At 36.4% G+C, this 18,705-nt stretch overlaps 3 long non-coding RNA genes across 5 annotated transcripts; 2 read left to right on the forward strand and 1 right to left on the reverse strand.

The window, feature by feature from the left end:
* Positions 1-9,680: 9,680 nt before the first annotated feature.
* On the reverse strand, positions 9,681-12,396 carry LOC101266974 (uncharacterized). Of its 3 annotated transcripts, XR_003248269.2 has the most exons (5): positions 12,274-12,396; positions 12,031-12,139; positions 11,024-11,097; positions 10,632-10,713; positions 9,707-10,537 (listed from the first exon to the last, which is right to left on the reverse strand). It is a non-coding gene; the product is annotated as an uncharacterized lncRNA (long non-coding RNA). The 3 variants fall into 3 exon arrangements; XR_743313.4 differs by lacking the exon at positions 10,632-10,713 and having other exon boundaries at positions 9,681-9,726; XR_003248270.2 differs by lacking the exon at positions 10,632-10,713.
* Positions 12,397-15,689: 3,293 nt separating this feature from the next.
* LOC138338303 (uncharacterized) lies at positions 15,690-16,964 on the forward strand. Its single transcript, XR_011211744.1, has 2 exons — positions 15,690-16,549; positions 16,687-16,964. It is a non-coding gene; the product is annotated as an uncharacterized lncRNA (long non-coding RNA).
* Positions 16,965-17,476: 512 nt separating this feature from the next.
* On the forward strand, positions 17,477-18,325 carry LOC104649363 (uncharacterized). The gene is made up of 2 exons (XR_743312.3): positions 17,477-17,600; positions 18,254-18,325. It is a non-coding gene; the product is annotated as an uncharacterized lncRNA (long non-coding RNA).
* Positions 18,326-18,705: the final 380 nt, after the last annotated feature.

Below are 18,705 nucleotides of genomic sequence, written 5' to 3' on the forward strand. Positions count from 1 at the left end.
TGATCGAGGCGATTTTTTCCCAACCTGATTATTTTTTCAATATCTACGCGAATAAAGCTCCGCACACGGTCATAGGACTTATACTTTTACGTTTATCTATTTTTGACCATATATAAGACAAAATTATAAAAAAAAAATGAAAGTCAAATCGGAAAAAGGTATTGAATCTACCGCGCAAATCTCGAAAAAATAAGCAATTTTAAAAAATGAATCGTCTCCAATAGATATCGAGGAAAAAGTGACGGTCGTTTGAAGTTTCAACAATTGTAACGTAAAATGGGTACTTGTGAAATTTTGAACTTCAAACTGATATAAACACGCATCCGATGTCTGATTGAGGCGATTTATTTTCCGAACTTGATTATTTTTTTGATATCTATGCACAAAAACACTACACATGGCCATAGGACTTGTAATTTTACATTTATTGATTTTTACCATATATAGGGCAACATTATAAGAAAAAATGAAGTCAAATCGGACAAAGGGATTGAGTCCATCGTGTATATTTTTAAAAAAAGCACGTTTAAAAATAGAATCGCCTTCAAAAGATACTCGAGGAAAAAGTTACGGTCATTTGAAGTTTCAATCGAGGCACTATTTTTTCCTACATAATTATTTTTTCGATATCTATGCGGAAAAAAATCACACACGATCATATGACTTATAGTTTTACGGTTATCGATTTTTTACCAAATATAGGGCAAATTATAAGGAAAAATGAAAGTCCAATAGCCCAAAGGGATTGATTCCACCGCGTATGTCTCAAAAAAATAAGCAAGTTTAAAAAAAGAATTGCATCCAAAAGATATTCGAGGAAAAAGTTAAGGCCATTTGATGTTTTAACAAATGTAACATTAAAGGGGTACTTGTGAAAAATTTGAACATCAAACGGACATAAAACGCACATCCAATGTCTGATCAAGTTGATTTTTTTCCAACCTGATTGTCTTTTTGATATCTACGCGAAAAACACCACACACGGTCATAGGACTTATAGTTTTACATTTATCGGTTTTTTACCACATATATGACAAAATTAGAAGGAAAAAATGAAAGTCAAATCGGAAAAAGGGATTGAGTCTACCACGTGGATCTCAAAAAATAGGCAAGTTTAAAAAAAGATTTGCCTAAAAAAGATACTCGAGAAAAAATTTACGGTCATTTGAAGTTTCAACAAATGTAACGTTAAAGCGGTACTTGTGAAAATTTAAACTTCAAAAGGAAATAAAACGCGCATCCGATGTCCGATCGAGGCGATTTTTTCAACCTGATTAGTTTTTTGATATCTACGCGAAAAAACACAACACATATCAATAGAACTTATAGTTTTATGTTTATCGATTTTTGACCATATATAGGGAAAAATTATAAGGAAAAAATTGAAAGTCAAAACAGACAAAGGGATTGAGTCTACCGCATATATCGCAAAAAAATAAGCATGTTTAAAAAAAGAATTTCATCCAAAGATACTCGAGGAAAAAGTTACAGCCATTTGAAGTTTCAACAATTGTAACGTTAAAGGGGTACTAGTGAAAATTTAAACTTCACACGGATAAAAATGCGCGCCCAATGTCCAATCAAGGCAACTTTTTTCAACCTGATTTTTTTCTCGATATCTACGCAAAAAAATACCTCAGACAGCCATAGTCTTATAGTTTTACATTTTTTGATTTTTGACCATATGTAAGGCAACATTATAAGAAAAAATGAAAGTCAAATCGAACAAAGGGATTGAGTCCACCGCGTATATTTAAAAAAATAAGCAAGTTTAAAAATAGAATCGCCTTCAAAAGATACTCGAGGAAAAATTTACGGCCATTTGAAGTTTCAATAAATGTAACGCTAAAGGGGTACTTGTGAAAAATTGAACATAAAACGGGCATCCAATGTCCAATCGAGGCAACATTTTTTCCTACATGATTATTTTTTCGATATCTATGCCAAAAAAACACCATACACGACCATATGACTTATAGTTTTACGTTTATCGATTTTTGATCAAATATAGGGCAAAACTATAAGGAAAAATGAAAGTCAAATTGCCTAAAGGGATTGAGTCCACCCCGTATGTCTCAAAAAAATAAGCAAGTTTAAAAAAAGAATTGCATCCAAATGATATTCGAGGAAGAAGTTAAGGCCATTTGATGTTTTAACAAATGTAACATTAAAGGGGTACTTGTGAAAAATTTGAACATCAAACGGACATAAAACGCGCATTCAATGTCTGATCAAGTTGATTTTTTTCAACCTGATTATTCTTTTGATATCTACGCGGAAAAAATACCACACACGGTCATAGGACTTATAGTTTTATATTTATCGATTTTTTACCACATATATGGCAAAATTATAAGGAAAAAAAAGAAAGTCAAATCGGAAAAAAGGATTGAGTCTACCATGTGGATCTCAAAAAATAAGCAAGTTTAAAAAAAGATTCTCCTCAAAAAGATACTCGAGCAAAACGTTACGGTCATTTGAAGTTTCAACAAATGTAACATTAAAGCGGTACTTGTGAAAATTTAAACTTCAAAAGGAAATAAAACGCGCATCCGATGTCCGATCGAGGCAATTTTTTTCAACCTGATTAGTTTTTTGATATCTACAGAAAAAACACAACACACATCCATAGAACTTATAGTTTTATGTTTATCGATTTTTGACCATATATAGGGCAAAATTATAAGGAAAAAATTGAAAGTCAACTGGACAAAGGGATTGAGTCTACCGCATATATCTTAAAAAAATAAGCATGTTTAAAAAAAGATTTGCATCCAAAAGATACTCGAGGAAAAAGTTACGGCCATTTGAAGTTTCAACAATTGTAACGTTAAAGGGGTACTAGTTAAAATTTGAACTTCACACGGATAAAAACGCGCGCCCAATGTCCAATCAAGGCAATTTTTTTCCAATCAAATTTTTTTCTCGATATCTACGCAAAAAAATATCACAGACGGCCATAGTCTTATAGTTTTATGTTTATCTATTTTTTACCATATATAGGGTAAAATTATAAGGAAAAAATGAAAGTCAAATCGGGAAAAGGGATTGAGTCTACTATAAGGATCTAAAAAAATAAGCAAGTTTAAAAATAAATTCGCCTCCAAAAGATACTCGAGGAAAAAATTACGGTCATTTTGAGTTTCAACAAATGTATTATTAAAGATGTACGTACTAGTGAAAATTTGAACGTTAAACGGACATAAAACACACACCTCATGTCCGATCAAGGTGATTTTTTTCTAACCAGATTTTTTTTCAATATCTACGCGAGAAGACACCATACACGGCCATAGAAATTATAGTTTTACGTTTATCAATTTTTGACCGTATATAGGGCAAAATTATAAGGAAAAACTGATAGTCAAATCAGAAAAAGAAATTGAGTAACGCGTAGATCTCAAAAAAATTAAACAACTTTAAAAAAAAAAGAATCGCCTCCAAACGATACTCGGGAAAAAAGTTACGGTCATTTGAAGTTTCAACAAATGTAACGTTAAAGGGGTACTTGAAAAAATTTAAACTTTAAATGGACATAAAACGCGCATCCGATGTCCCGATCGAGGTGAATTTTTTTCAACCTGATTATTTTTTTGATATCTACGCGAAAAAATATAACACACGGCCATAGAACATATAATTTTACGTTTATCAATTTTTGACCATATATAGGGAAAAATTATAAGGAAAAAATTGAAAGTCAAATCGGACAAAGGGATTGAGTCTACCGCGTATATCTTGAAAAAATATCAAGTTTAAAAAAAGAATTGCATCCAAAAGATACTTGAGGAAAAAGTTACGGCCATTTGAAGTTTTAACAAATGTAACGATAAAGGGGTACTTGTGAAATTTTGAACTTCAAACGGATATAAAACACGCATCCGATGTCCGATCAAAGCAATTTTTTTTCTTCAACCAGATTTTTTATCGATATCTACGCAAAAATCACCACACACGATCATAGGACTTAAAGTTTTACGTTTATCGGTTGTTGACCATATATAGGGCAAAATTATAAGAAAATGAAAGTCAAATCAGACAAAGAGATTAAGTCTACAACGTAGATCTCAAAAAGTAAGCAAGTTAAAGTTAACATTTCATCAAATGTAACGTTAAAAGGGTAATACTGAAAATTTGAACTTCAAACAGACATAAAACGCGCATCCGATGTCCGATCAACTCGATTTTTGTGCAACCTAATTTTTTTTATATCTGTGTGAAAAACACCACAAATGGGTCATAAGACTTAATGTTTTACGTTTAGCAGTTTTTTAACCATATACAGGGTAAAATTATAAGGAAAAATGAAAGTTAAATAAGAAAAAAGATTAAGTCTACCGCATATATCTCAAAAAAAATAAGAAAGTTTAAAAAAAGAATTGAATCAAAAAGATACTCAAGGAAAAAGTTATGGCCAATTAAAGTTGCAAGAAAATGTAACGTTAAAGGGGTACTTGTGAAAATTTAAACTTCAAACGAACATAGAACGCGCATCCAATGTCAGATCGAGGCTTTTTTTTCCAACCTGATTATTTTTTCAATATCTACACAAAACACTACACACAACCATAGGACTTATAGTTTTACATTTGAGCATATATAGGGCAAAATTCTAAGGAAAAATGAAAGCCAAATCGGACAAAGGGATTGAGTCAACTGCGTAGATCTCAAAAAAATAATCAAGTTTGAAAGAATCTCCTCCAAAAGATACTCGAGGAAAAAGTTACGGTCATTTGAAGTTTCAACAAATTAACATTAAAGAGGTACTTGTGAAAAGTTGAAATTTAAATGGATATAAACGCGGATCCGATGTGCCATCGAGTCGATTTTTTCCAACCTTATAATTTTTTTGATATCTAGGGGAAAAACACCAACACGACCATAGTCTTATAGTTTTATGTTTATCGGTTCTTTGACCATATATAGGGCAAAATTATAAGAAAGAAATGAAAGTCAAATCGAAAAAAAGGATTGATTCTACCGAGTAGATCTCGATCAAATAAGCAAGTTATAAAAAATCACCTCCAAAAGATACTCGAGGAAAAAGTTACAGCCAAATATCAACAAATGTAACGTTAAAGAGGTACTTGTGAAAAGTTGAACTTCAAACGGAAATAAAACATGCATCCGATGTCCGATCGAGGCGATATTATTTTTCCAACCTTATTATTTTTTCTATATCTATGCGAAAAAACACCGCACACAGCCATAGGACTTATAGTTTTACGTTTATTGGTTTTTGACCATATATAGGGTAACATTATAAGAAAAAAATGAAAGTCAAATCGGACAAAGAAATTGAGTCCACCACGTATATTTAAAAAAAATAAGAAAGTTTAAAAATAGAATCGCCTTCAAAAGATACTCGAGGGAAAAGTTACGGCCATTTTAAGTTTCAACAACTGTAACGTTAAAGGAATACTTGTGAAAAATTGAACTTCAAATGGACATAAAACACGCATCTGATGTCCGATCGAGTTGAATTATTTGTCCAAACTTATAATTTTTTCGATATCTATGCGAAAAAACATCACACACCGCCGTAAGACTTATAGTTATACGTTTATCGGTTTTTGACCATATATAGGGCAAAATTATATGAAAAAAATGAAAGTCAAATCGTAAAAAGGGATTGAGATAACCGCATAGATCTCAAAAAAATAAGACAGTTTCAAAATAGAATCGCCTCCAAAAGATAGTTGAGAAAAAAGTTACGGTCATTTGAAGTTTCAACAAATTTAACGTTAAATGGTACTTGTGAAAATTTGAACTTCAATCGCTTCCGATGTTCGATCGAGGGGATTTTTTTTCAACCTGATTATTTTTCAATATCTACGCGAAAAACACCACACACGGCCATAGGACTTATAGTTTTACGTTTATCAGTTTTTGATCATACTAAGGGCAAAATTATAAGGAAAAAATAAAAGTAATATAGGAAAAAGGGATTGAGTCTACCGCGTAGATCTCAAAAAAATAAGCAAGTTTAAAAAAAATTGCCTCCAAAAGATACTCGAGGAAAAAGTTCAAACGAACATAAAACGTGCATCCGATGTTCGATCGAGTCAAATTGTTTTTCAATCCTGATTATTTTTTTGACGAAAAAACACCATACACGACCATAGGAGTTATAGTTTTACCTTTATCAATTTTTTACCATATAGGGCAAAATTATAAGGAAAAATGAAAGTCATATTGGACAAAGGGATTGAGAGTCTACCACGTAGATCTCGAAACAATAAGCAAGTTTTAAAAAAATCGTCTCCAAAAGGTACTCGAGAAAAAGTTACGGCGATTTTAAGTTTCAACAAATGTAACGTTAAAGGGATACTTGTAAAAATTTGAACTTCAAATACACATAAAACGCACATCCGATGTATAATCTATTATTTTTTAAATATCTACGCAAAAAAATACCACACACGGCCATATGACTTATAGTTTTATTTTTATTGTTTTTGATCATATATAGGGAAACATTACAAGGAAAAAATGAAAGTCAAATCGGAAAAAGGGATTGAGTCTATCGCGTAGATCTCGAAAAAATAAGCAAGTTTTTTTAAAAAAATGTAGCCTCCAAATGATATTCAAGACAAAAGTAGTTTCACCAAAATTTAACGTAAAAAGGGTAGTTCTGAATTTTTGAACTTCAAACTAACATAAATCGTCCCTCTGATGTTCGATTGATGCAATTTTTTTCAATCTACTTATTTTTTTGATATCTATGCGAAGAAACAACACACACTAAGATAGAATTATATTTTTATATTTATCAATTTTTGACTATATATACACGTAGATATATTTAAAAAAATAAGCAATTTTAAAAAAACAATCGCCTCTAGAAGATATTTGAGGCAAAAGTTACGGTCATTTGATGATTCACCAAATGTAACGTAAAAGGGGTAGTTGTGAATTTTGTGAACTTCACAAACAGACATAAACCGTGCTTTCGATGTTCGATCTAGGCGATTTGTTTGTTCAATCAGCGCGAAAAAGCACCACACACTGAGATAGGATTTATTGTTTTACATTTATCAATTTTTAACAATATATAGGGTAATTATAAGGTAAACTGAAAGTCAAATCGAATAAGGTAATTGAAATTACCACGTAGATCTCAAACAAATAAGCAACTTTAAAAAAAGAATAGCTTCTAAAATATATTCAAGGCAAAAGTTAAGTCATTTAAAGTTTCACAAAATATACCGTAAAAGGGGGAATTTTTGAACTTCAAATTCCATAAATCGTGCCTCATCGATCGTAACGATTTTTTTTAAATCTACTTATTTTTTCGATATCTACGCGAAAAAAACATCAAATTATAAGAAAAAAATGAAAGTCAGACGGATAAGGTAATTGAGTTTAGAAAAAGAAAAAGAATCGTCTCTAAAATATATTCGAGGCAAAAGTTATGGTAGTTTGAAGTTTCACCGAATGTAACGTAAAAGGGGTAGTTGTGAATTTTTGAACTTCAAACGGCCATAAATCGTGCCTCTGACGTCCGATCAATGTAATTCTTTTTCAATCTGCTTATCTACGCGAAAAAATATCAAACACTGAGATATCATTGATAGTGTTACATATATTGATTTTGGACTATATATAGGGTAAAATAATAAGGAAAAAATAAAAGTCAAATTGAATAAGAAAATTGAGTTTACCACGTATATCTAGAAATCTCATTTAAAAGATATTCGAGGTAAAAGTTACGGTCATTTGAAATTTCCTCTAATGTCTGATTGAAGCGGGTTTTTTTCAATCCACTTATTTTTTTGATATCTACGCGAAAAAACACATGTGATAAGGAAATTGAGTTTACAATGTATATTACGAAAAAATAAGCAAATTTTAAGAATATATACACATAAATCGTGCCTCCAATGTTCGATTGAGCAAATCGGATAAGGTTACCACGTATATCTCAACAATTGAGATAAGATTTTTAGTTTTACATTTATCGAATTTTGACCATATATAATAAGGAAAACTTAAAGTCAAGTCGAATAAGGTAATTGAAATTACCACGCAGAACTAAAAAAAATAAGCTAACTTTTAAAACAGACCCGAGGCCCCCTACCCTACCCCCCCGGACCTCGAGGCCCCCTACCCTACCCCCCCGGACCTCGAGGCGCCGCGCCCCGAGGCCTCCTACCCTACCCCCCCGGACCTCGAGGCGCCGCGCCCCGAGGCCCCCCCCCCCGGACCTCGAGGCGCCGCGCCCCGAGGCCCCCTACCTTCCTCCCACCCCCACCCCTGGACCTCGGGGCGACGCGCCCCGAGGCCCCCTACCCCACCCCCATCCCCGGACCTCGAGGCGACGCGCCCCGAGGCCCCCTACCCCACCCCCAACCCCCACACCCGGACCTCGAGGCGACGTGCCCCGAGGCCCCCTACCCTACCCCTCCACCCCCACCCCCACCCCCGGACCTCGATGCGCCGCGCCCCGAGGCCCCCTTCCCTACCCCCCAGCCCCCAGACCTCGAGGCGCCGCGCCCCAAGGCCCCCTACCCTACCCCCCACCCCTGGACCTCGAGGCGCCGCGCCCCGAGGCCCCTTACCCTACCCCCTACCCCCGGACCTCGAGGCGCCGCGCCCCGAGGCCCCCCACCCTACCCCCTACCCCCGGACCTCGAGGCGCCGCGCCCCGAGGCCCCCCACCCTAGGACCCCCGGACCTCGAGGCGCCGCGCCCCGAGGCCCCTTACCCTACCCCCTACCCCTGGACCCCCGGACCTCGAGGCGCCGCGCCCCGAGGCCCCCCACCCTAGGACCCCCGGACCTCGAGGCGCCGCGCCCCGAGGCCCCCCACCCTAGGACCCCCGGACCTCGAGGCGCCGCGCCCCGAGGACCCCACCCTAGGACCCCCGGACCTCGAGGCGCCGCGCCCCGAGGCCCACTACCCTACCCTCCCCCCCCCCCCCGGGGACCTCGAGGCGCCGCGCCCCGAGGCCCACTACCCTACCCTCCCCCCCCCCCCGGGGACCTCGAGGCGCCGCGCCCCGAGGCCCACTACCCCCCCCCCCCCCGGACCTCGAGGCACCGCGCCCCGAGGCCCCCTTCCCTACCCCCCCCCCCCCCCCCCGGACCTCGAGGCACCGCGCCCCGAGGCCCCCTTCCCTACCCCCCCCCCCCCGGACCTCGAGGCACCGAGCCCCGAGGCCCCCTTCCCTACCCCCCCCCCCCCCGGACCTCGAGGCACCGAGCCCCGAGGCCCCCTTCCCCACCTCTACCCCCCCCGGACCTCGAGGCGCCGAGCCCCGAGGCCCCCTTCCCTACCCCCCACCCCCGGACCTCGAGGCGCCGCGCCCCGAGGCCCCCTACCCTAGCCCCCACCCCCCGAACCTCGAGACGCTGCGCCCCGAGGCCCCCTACCCTACCCCCTCCACCCTACCCCTACCCTACCCCCTACCCGCCTCCTCGGACCTCGAGGCGCGCTGCGCCCTGAGGACCCTTTACCCATACCCCTACATACCATCCTACCCTACCCCGCCTCTAACCCTATGCGACCCCTAACCCCTCACCCAACCGCTACCCTCCTACCCTACCCCCTACCCGCCTCCTCGGACCTCGAGGCGCGCTGCGCCCTGAGGACCCTTTACCCATACCCCTACATACCATCCTACCCTACCCCTCACCCAACCGCTACCCTCCTACCCTACCCCTTACCCTCCCCCCCCCCCCCAACCTCCCTAGCCCTTTCCCCCTTCCCCCGGCTGCCAAAGTCCTGCAAATACATAGGAAAGTATCAAATATTAGTTAAAACTCAAATATGCTCTTATCCAAACCAAAGAAAAAGAAAAAAATATGTTTTATATCTAATAACATAAGAATAAATCTACAGTGAACCTTATATTAAAGCTTCCACTTTGCACCCTAGAGTGAAAAAGATTGCAGCTTTTGCATATGAACAGTAAAAATTGAGGCATATTTAAAATGGGGTTTGGATAGTTTCTCAGGCAGCAAAGACTTTGCCGTTGTCTTTGCCGTTGATGAAAGAACTTCATAAAACCATAAGGTTGAAGGTTTTTGCTGCTTCCCGATCTACTTTTGTTTGTTACTCAGAAAGGCATAATGGTTGTTTGAGGTTCAAGGAATCATATTAGCCATTTTATTTGCAATATGACTTCTTGGGCCTGCACCTATGATGCTCCTCCTACAATCCTAGGTGATCTGAGAAACAGATTACAGTTAACAAGTTCTTGATAAAAATGATGTAACCTAAGTAGTACCTTAGAAGTGACTAACAGGGCATCCTAGTATCCATCCACAACATAAATTCTCTCTATGGTGGGCTCTACTAAATAAGGCTTGCTACAGATGACAGATTACAGAAGTTCGGCATAAATGTTCTTCCTACATGTGTATTCTGCCAATCTGCTGATAAAACAAGAGACCACTTATTCTTCAAACGCACTGTGACACAAAGCCTATGGCGTAAGATGATACCATGGGTGAACATACAGAGAACAAATGGTACTTGGCAGGATGAAGTAGAGTGGGTTGTTATATCAGCTGCTTGTTTGGTTTGGTGATAGCTGTTATATGGAGAGAGCGCAACTTGATCAGATTCCAAAACAATAGTTATAAGATGGAAAGAATATGTAGAGAAATAACTTTATGCATACATACACGAGGAGAGACTGGAAGACACGGCAACCCATGCTGATAGATATGACACAAAATCATTGGTGTGACAGACAACAACAAGAACCTGATAACCATGTTTGAAAAGGGAACTTTGAACAGTAGAGTCAATATATTACTATTTTGATAGGATATGTAAAAGGAGTCCAAATATTTTTCAATTTTCTTCTGGTTATTTATTACATAGAGAAACAGTTGGACAGCACTGTTTCATTTTGTAATGAGCTAATTTGGTCTAAATAAAATTGTTTTATTTACCCCAAAAAAAACAATCAAAAAAGAACTCTAGCTAAAAATGAAAGATCTTTAAAAGCTTATCCTTGTGAAATGGAAGTAAAAAAAAATCCAAATGTTACAAGCTTTAGCAACAAAATTACCTTCTCGCAGCGATGCTGAGTCATGCATGTTTCCCAGCTTCAACGGCCTCTTCCACACCCTTTGTAGTCAGCATCTACACAACCAGTGGACAAGCATTTTTAATTCCACATAGACTCAGATGGGAATCAGATGTGGAGCTGCAGAGTAGCTTAAAACAATCATATAATTTATCCCATGAAAAAGCATTTCCGTTAAGGGGAATAGTTACTTCTTAATGTGATAATGAAAAAAATGATCACAGATTTTTCTTGTCCTATGCTTGTGCTTATGATTATCTTAAAAATTACAGTTCAAGAGATGGACTATGATACTTGTATTCTTATGGGAGTCACTGGTTGTGGAACTTGATGGTGCTGAAGTACCATCTCTTGAAAATAACAGTTCAAGAGTGAACAATTACAGAAGTACTTCTCTTTCTAGAAAAAAAATTTCCTTTTCTCAACAATCCACACATCTACCTTGAAACCTTAGACACTTATCTAAAGGAAACATGCCCATAATCAAGACACAGTCCAGACTTTCCAACCGATTGGTGAAGTGTCACAGAAATCATAAATGTCAATGAAAAGTTCATGCAGACCAAATGCTGTGCATTTTAACTATTTAAGATGGAACAAGATTAGTACAATACAGTTACCCAGAGAAACAGAATAACTAAGCATTACCAATAAATTTAATTAGCAATCTAGATAGACCTAATTCTACATTAAGATGAAAATGAATGTTCTATAAATTTCAATGACAAAAGGAAAGCATAAATCAAAAACCCCACCAATTGAATAACTAAGCATTAGCAATAAATTTAATTAGCAATCTAGATAGACCTAATTCAAGATTAAGAACTACAAAACCTAATGAAAAATGAGAAATAGATCAAATATTTGCACCGTTAACTACCAATTGGAACAATAACTATGAAATTCATAATGAAAACGAAAGCAGACACTAAAGGCAACATCAAGAAATTCATAAATTCGATAAGAATTCAATTATACATGAACAAAACCTTGCATCAATTCTCCGCCTCTTCATGAACAACATCAAGAAAAACATCAATCAACTCAGCGCCTTCAGTATAATGACCTTTCCCCCAATTATTCCCAGCACCAGAATGCCTAAACAAAAAGTTATCAAAACAGAAGATCTGTAAATACGGACCAGATCCATAAGAACAGCCCTAGGAACATAGCGCTCACCAGAAGCTTCGTTGAAATAAAATTGATACGTTTAAGCTGAAGATCGAACTCACCGGTAGGAACAGGATCAACACTGTGTCGTCCATCACAGATAGCTTCCCAGAAAACACCGAGTTTTCTCTCACGCTCCTATAACGGCTATATGGGAAGTTGTATTTTGTAATAATATATAAAAGTCTGAAGCTCCATAATAAAAATGTAAATTACTGTTTTACCCTTTCGTTAAATTACAATTTAATTTATTATTTAATTAAATATAAATATTATAATTACACAATGGTGTGTTTGTATATATATATATATGTTGTACAAAAGAATTATATTCCCTTTATAGCCTTTATATGATTCTCATTGGACTTTGTAAAATTAGTACTCAATATTACCCAATGATTGAATTGAGTAAAGGTCTAACGATATTGATTTATAAAGTTTTATAAGGTCGTTCTTATTTTAATAAATTAAAAAAACTCTTTCAATATACATAACTTTCAATTTCGCTTATGCGTAAAGAGACTATCAATTATAAAAACACGTTCCTTTCCTTTGATAGTACGTACGGTTTATACTCCACTTTCGTTGACAAGTAGCTCCACTTCTAACAAGACTTTGAAGAATGGTGGATATTAAGGAAACTAGAGAGCAAGACAAAAGTTTCAAGTTTGAGCACATGTAAAGTCAAAAGCTGCATCAATTTCTAGATTGGAAAAAAAAAAACTAGGCTACTAACGAGGAGTATATACTATATGTATTTAATTGAGTGAGATTCAATTTATTTTCATGATATTCTGAATAGCTTCGAATTTGAAAGAACTCTTAACAAAAATTATAGGTTGTTCCCTCAAGATATCGACACTTTTGTTGACAGTGCAATAATTGAAACAAAATAGTGGAAGGGTCATGATATGATAGTTACAAGTTCGGTTCATCTTAAAAAATTGTTTCTCTAACGATGTGAATTGCTTTACATCATATATCTATTTGAGTAGGCTTTATGTATAACTTTTTTCTTAGTGAATTTCTACTACCACCTTCAATTTGTCCCATTATGATAAAGATTGTGTATTAAATAAAGTTTAAGATTTTTAAAAAAATCAAAGGAAACTTACATAAATATATTATATTAAAAAATATTATTATTTATAGTAATAATATATTTTTTTTCACTTAATCACTTTTAAAACATTAATACAACGTTAATATATATTACAAGGAACACTTTATTATTCTCATATAATACAAGTTATATTGATGGATAATATAGTTAGTTATACCTTTTAATACACTTATACTACAAGGTGTCAACTACTTACTAAACAAACATAATATATTTTTAAAAACAATTATAATACATACATATTTCATACTTAATTCACTTTTAATACATATGACAGATTTAACATAATATTGCTAAAAATAATAATGAATAAAAAATATCACTAAAATCAGTAATTATTTATTAAAAACATTAAAACAAACGAAAATAACATAAATGGTTACTTAATTATTAAAGTAGGTCTAAAATGATCTCTTTAACTATAAAGTCAGTGTTTTGCTTGATTTCCACATTATACATATTTCATGGCATAAGTAACACTTCAAACTTTTTCCTTCTCACATTCTCAGTGCATTGCTTTTGTTTCCTTAGATGTCCTGCAACATCTCGTATTCGTGCAAAGATGCTTTACGCCACCTAAAGACGCATTTAAAAGAGAGCGCGATGGTTTCATTATGAGATTTAGGCTACTGATCCAACAGAAGTTGTTCTTGAAGTGCTGAAAGACCGTGCTCACTGAGCCATCTTGCAATAAACACTATCTTTCCTCTTATAAGGAACAGAACTCGCAGGGCCTTACTATCATCATAGTTATTAGTGCCAATATATCATCGTGTTTCTCACAGAGGAAAATTCATCTTAAATAATTGGGCATCTGGGAACGCTGATTTCCAACTAAGCATTTAGCTTGTTAGTGTATATCATGTTGGTATTGTACTGTTTTCCTTTTTTGTCAGATGTTTGAACACTTGGGAACCGGCATAATAATATGATATCAGTGGTTGCCAATTTTCCATTAGTGGACTATCAGTGGTCCTATTTCTTCAGCTAAGGACTATGAATATAAATATGTATTTCATTAGAATCAACATCTAATGCTCAATTAGTTATGAACTTTTTTCAAGATCAAAAATAGTTGAAAAAGACAATCATTGGGAGTAACTACTTTTAGACACAAAGCATATAAAATTCTGGTAACAGTAATTACACAGAATCACAAATACCTGTAACTCTACACTAATAGCTTCAATTAAAGAAACTATGGTACTAATAGATAGAACATATAAAGGATGAAAGGGAAAGAAATGAAGCTAGTAACTGCTTTTAAACACCATTAGACCCCCATCCTGAGTCCACCCACCATGAGGCCCCCACCCTGAGTCCGCCTGCCCGCCCTAAGTCCACCCACCTAGAGCCCAGTCGTTCTTAAACGAACGTTAAGGTCATTTACTCGATTCCCTGCTGGCTGCTCATACGAGTATGATAGATGTCTATAATTTGACTTACTTTTGAATTCGTTGTTGGAGAAAGAGAAAATGATTACTTCTGGTTGTCACATCTTCTCACCCTGTGAGACTCATTTTTGAAAGGCTTAGTTCTGCTGCCCCCCTCTCTCTTTTCTCCTTTGTTTTTCGGAGAAGACGCATGGAAGAATATTAATCTCGTTGTCAGTGTGTGAATAACAACAGTTGCAATTCATTTTCATCATGGAGCTAAATTCTACAAGATGAGAGTACCGAAAAACTTCTTAGACATTCATGTATAAACCCAATGTTGTTGACATTTTAGTTGGGCTGATTGTGCTGAATAGATCCACATGATTAAGCGTTTCAGTTGTTCGTAAAATTTGTATAATTCCTGTACCCAAGGGGATGGACTAATGGTGAAGGGAGGTCCCAGGTTCGAATTGCAGTTATAACACTTAGTGTGAGCCCATTTCCTCCTGTTTGGTTGGCAGGAATGCTTTGCAATACGTGCTTGTGGGTTGGACAGTTTGTCCAGTTGATTAGCTGAAATGCATTCAAGTTGAATGGAACCACTGATATAAGGATCCTTCCCTGTATCCTATTTTTGTTATTTACTTTGACTCACATATTATGAGAAGAGTTGGAGAAGTGAGTTGTTTAGTGGTAGTTGGAGACTTGGAGGAACATGTAGACTACACATTTACTTCAGTGTTTTTGGAATATCATATAGTAAAGTAATAAACATCTATTTGATGTTGGATATGTTATTGAAACTGCTGTTCCTAAGAAATAGAAGAGTATCATCATTAGTTTATTCCATTAATGGTCTGGTAATATAATGATGATTTTAAAAATCTACTCAATCACTCTCTGTAGGTTTCAATTTTCCAAATAAATCACCAGAGAAGTAGATTAAGTTTATGTCTGTCATTTTGCAAGATCATATGCACTGTTCCCTGCTGTACAATGGTGCCCTTTGTTTCTTGTTAAGATTTATACTGGACATAGTACAATAGCTAATGCATTATAATCCATTTACTGTTCTGTCTCCATCTTTTAAATGTCTAGAGATTGTGAGGCAAGTTAGGGCGCCCCATATGAATGTCAAGAAGATTTATTAAAGCCGACTAAAGCTAAAAATTGTTGATAGGGGGCAACAATAGGAAGATGTTCAGTTGGTCAGCACTCGTCTTTGACCACCTTCTTGGTTCATACTCCTGTTTCAAGATAGAGATCTTAGCCCATTCTGTTGAATTACAATGCGAAATTCTCCCTTTAGAACCCTGTAAAAGGATAGGAAAAAAAGAGAGCATAAAATAAATTGAAAAAGGAACGAATGTAGTAGAGAAGGTTTCAACTTCCAAATAAATCACCAGAGAAGTAGATTAAGGGGAACAAGTCCCATTTGAGTGGGTAAGCAGTGGTTAAGGTGTAAAGGCAGTTTGAGCTTGTTTTGGTTGTAAAAGACTGGGTTAAATATAAGTAGACTGGAAAAGAAACAGATAGGGCTCTACCAATTACCAAGCAACGTACTAGAAGCTCCCATCCGTATTAGAACCCCCACCTTTTGAGTGTTCTCAAAGCTTTGCCAACAAATGGAGCGACTCCTGCCCATGGTCTATAATGTTCCCATCTACTTCAGAGTTGGACGATGCTCGTGGAATGACACCTTAATGCATATTTCATCCAACATGAAGTTGTGGTGCTAATTACATATTTCCAAGAACATGAAAGTAGCATTTTTGCATATTTTCAGGTTGAGGAACAAGCTCTTGGTCGGGATGGTGGAGGCATATCTGCCAATGTTCAGTAAGTAGTGAATATTATCCTATAACTACTTTCGTTGGAGGAGTAAAATAGATAGTTCCACAACCTTTTCTCTTATCGGCAATCGATTTTCAAGTTCTAATACAATAGACTACCCTGGTTTTTGGCTGTTTCTCCAGAGGTAGACAAAGGATGAGCAGGGGAGGTCCAAGAGAAAAAGAGAGTGAGGCATTCAAGTGATCCAGATCTAATGTAATTTGGACTCTGGTGAAACGGTAGGTTTGTCGATTTGGAATGATTACATTGGTCGATTTTGACATGTACAAATATATTTGGCGGCCTAGAATTGTATTTCTTTAGTATTGGCGGACATCAGATTAAAAAGATATTGTATCCCAGTGAATATTTTTCTCTGTTGCTATTATATATAGTAAGTAGTATATGTTTTTGACCACAACACCCAATGAACGTTTTGTTTTTCCTTTTGAGTGTCAATATGACACTTCAGACTTGGTTCCTGCGTTCTGTCTGGGACCAAAATTGTACAGAACATATATTGTTCTTCCAGATACATCTATAATATGTGTAAAACATAATGCAGTGTAAGTTTTAATCGTTTCAATGGTTGTGTATAGAACCCTAGTAAATCATGAATGATATTTGTCTCAGTGGACAGTAAGTCTCTTCGACATTTGGCTTTTCTTTTCTTGAAAAACTTGCTTGAGGCCATTTTTAAGGGCAAATTTGAAAAATAAAGAAGCCCACTTTCAATTTTAATTTTTGTGTTTAGCTTGCTAAGCTAGAAATTTTCGGAGAACGTGTCAATGTATCATTCAGGAGGCAATTTTGACCAGCTTAAACTGAACAACAAGGATTGATCTAACACCATTACTGTAGCTGTTACATAATGTCAAAGATAACAAAATAAAAATACTATTTGCTTCATTTTGGCAGTATCTATTCTTTTCTTCTCTTATAGTAGTATAATTATTATCTAATCTATTTAACCAACTCATATTCCTCTTTCTTTCTTCCTCTCAAGGCTCATTTAATTTTTCTTTTTGCTCTTCTCATGTCTTTCAAATTCAGAGGGGTATGTTATCTATCTTTAATTTTGTTTTGTTCATCTAAGTCTTTGATCAATTTGTATGTTATGTTCACTTTTTAATTTTGAATTTATGTTGTAGTCCCTTAGGAACATCTGATCATTATGAGAACCAACTTATCAAGTTATAAGGACAGGATACATTTTCCAACTAGGATAATTGAACATAAAAATGGAACAGAGTTATGTGGTGGTGTCTCTAGCTATTACTCCTGGGAAGTAGCTGATATCCGATGGAATAGTCAAGGCGCTTTAAATCTAATTTGGCTTGACACCGTCACAATTAATACAAAAGAAAAATGTCAATTTTGAAAAGTTATATTAGTTTTCTTAGCTAACGGTTTGATCATAGATTTTGAGAGTATGTTTTTAAAATATTGTTGACCGTGACATCTGATCAGATTTTGGAAATATGATCTTAAAATATTTTTGACTAATGTAAACCAGTTTTTGGGACTTTCACTCACAAAACTTCAAATTTTTTTCAAGTAAAATACATGTCCAAACAGAACTTTAAAAAGCTATGTCCAAACCGGAACTCAGTGAAGCACTAAATTATTGTGTACTTGAAACCCTCAAATTATATCTCTGTTTTCATGTGAAGTATTGACACTGGACTGGATTTTTTCCTTGAGTTTCAGCCAAATGCTTCTTCTGGAATGGGTGTGGCTGATCACGGCAAAAATGCATTCTTGGAGTTGAAGAGGAAGAAAGTTCATAGATACGTGATTTTCAAAATCGATGAAAAGAAAAAGGAGGTTGTTGTTTGAGAAAGATTTGAACTTCAAACGGACATAAAATGTGATTCTTAAGTCAGATCAAGGAGACTTTTTTTGCAACACGATTATTTTTTTGATATCTACGGGAAAAAATACCACATACTGTCATAGGACTTATAGTTTTACATTTATCGACTTTTGACCATATAAAGGGCAAAATTATAAGGAAAAAAATGAAAGTCAAATAGAAAAAAGAGATTGAGTCTAGCTCGTAGATCTCTAAAAATAAGAAAGTTTTAAAAAAGAATCTCATCCAAAAGATATTCGAGGAAAAATTCACGGTCATTTGAAGTTTCAACAAATGTAAGTTTAAA

This window comes from Solanum lycopersicum, chromosome 9, assembly GCF_036512215.1.
Source record: "Solanum lycopersicum chromosome 9, SLM_r2.1".
NCBI classification, from domain to species: Eukaryota; Viridiplantae; Streptophyta; class Magnoliopsida; order Solanales; family Solanaceae; genus Solanum; species Solanum lycopersicum.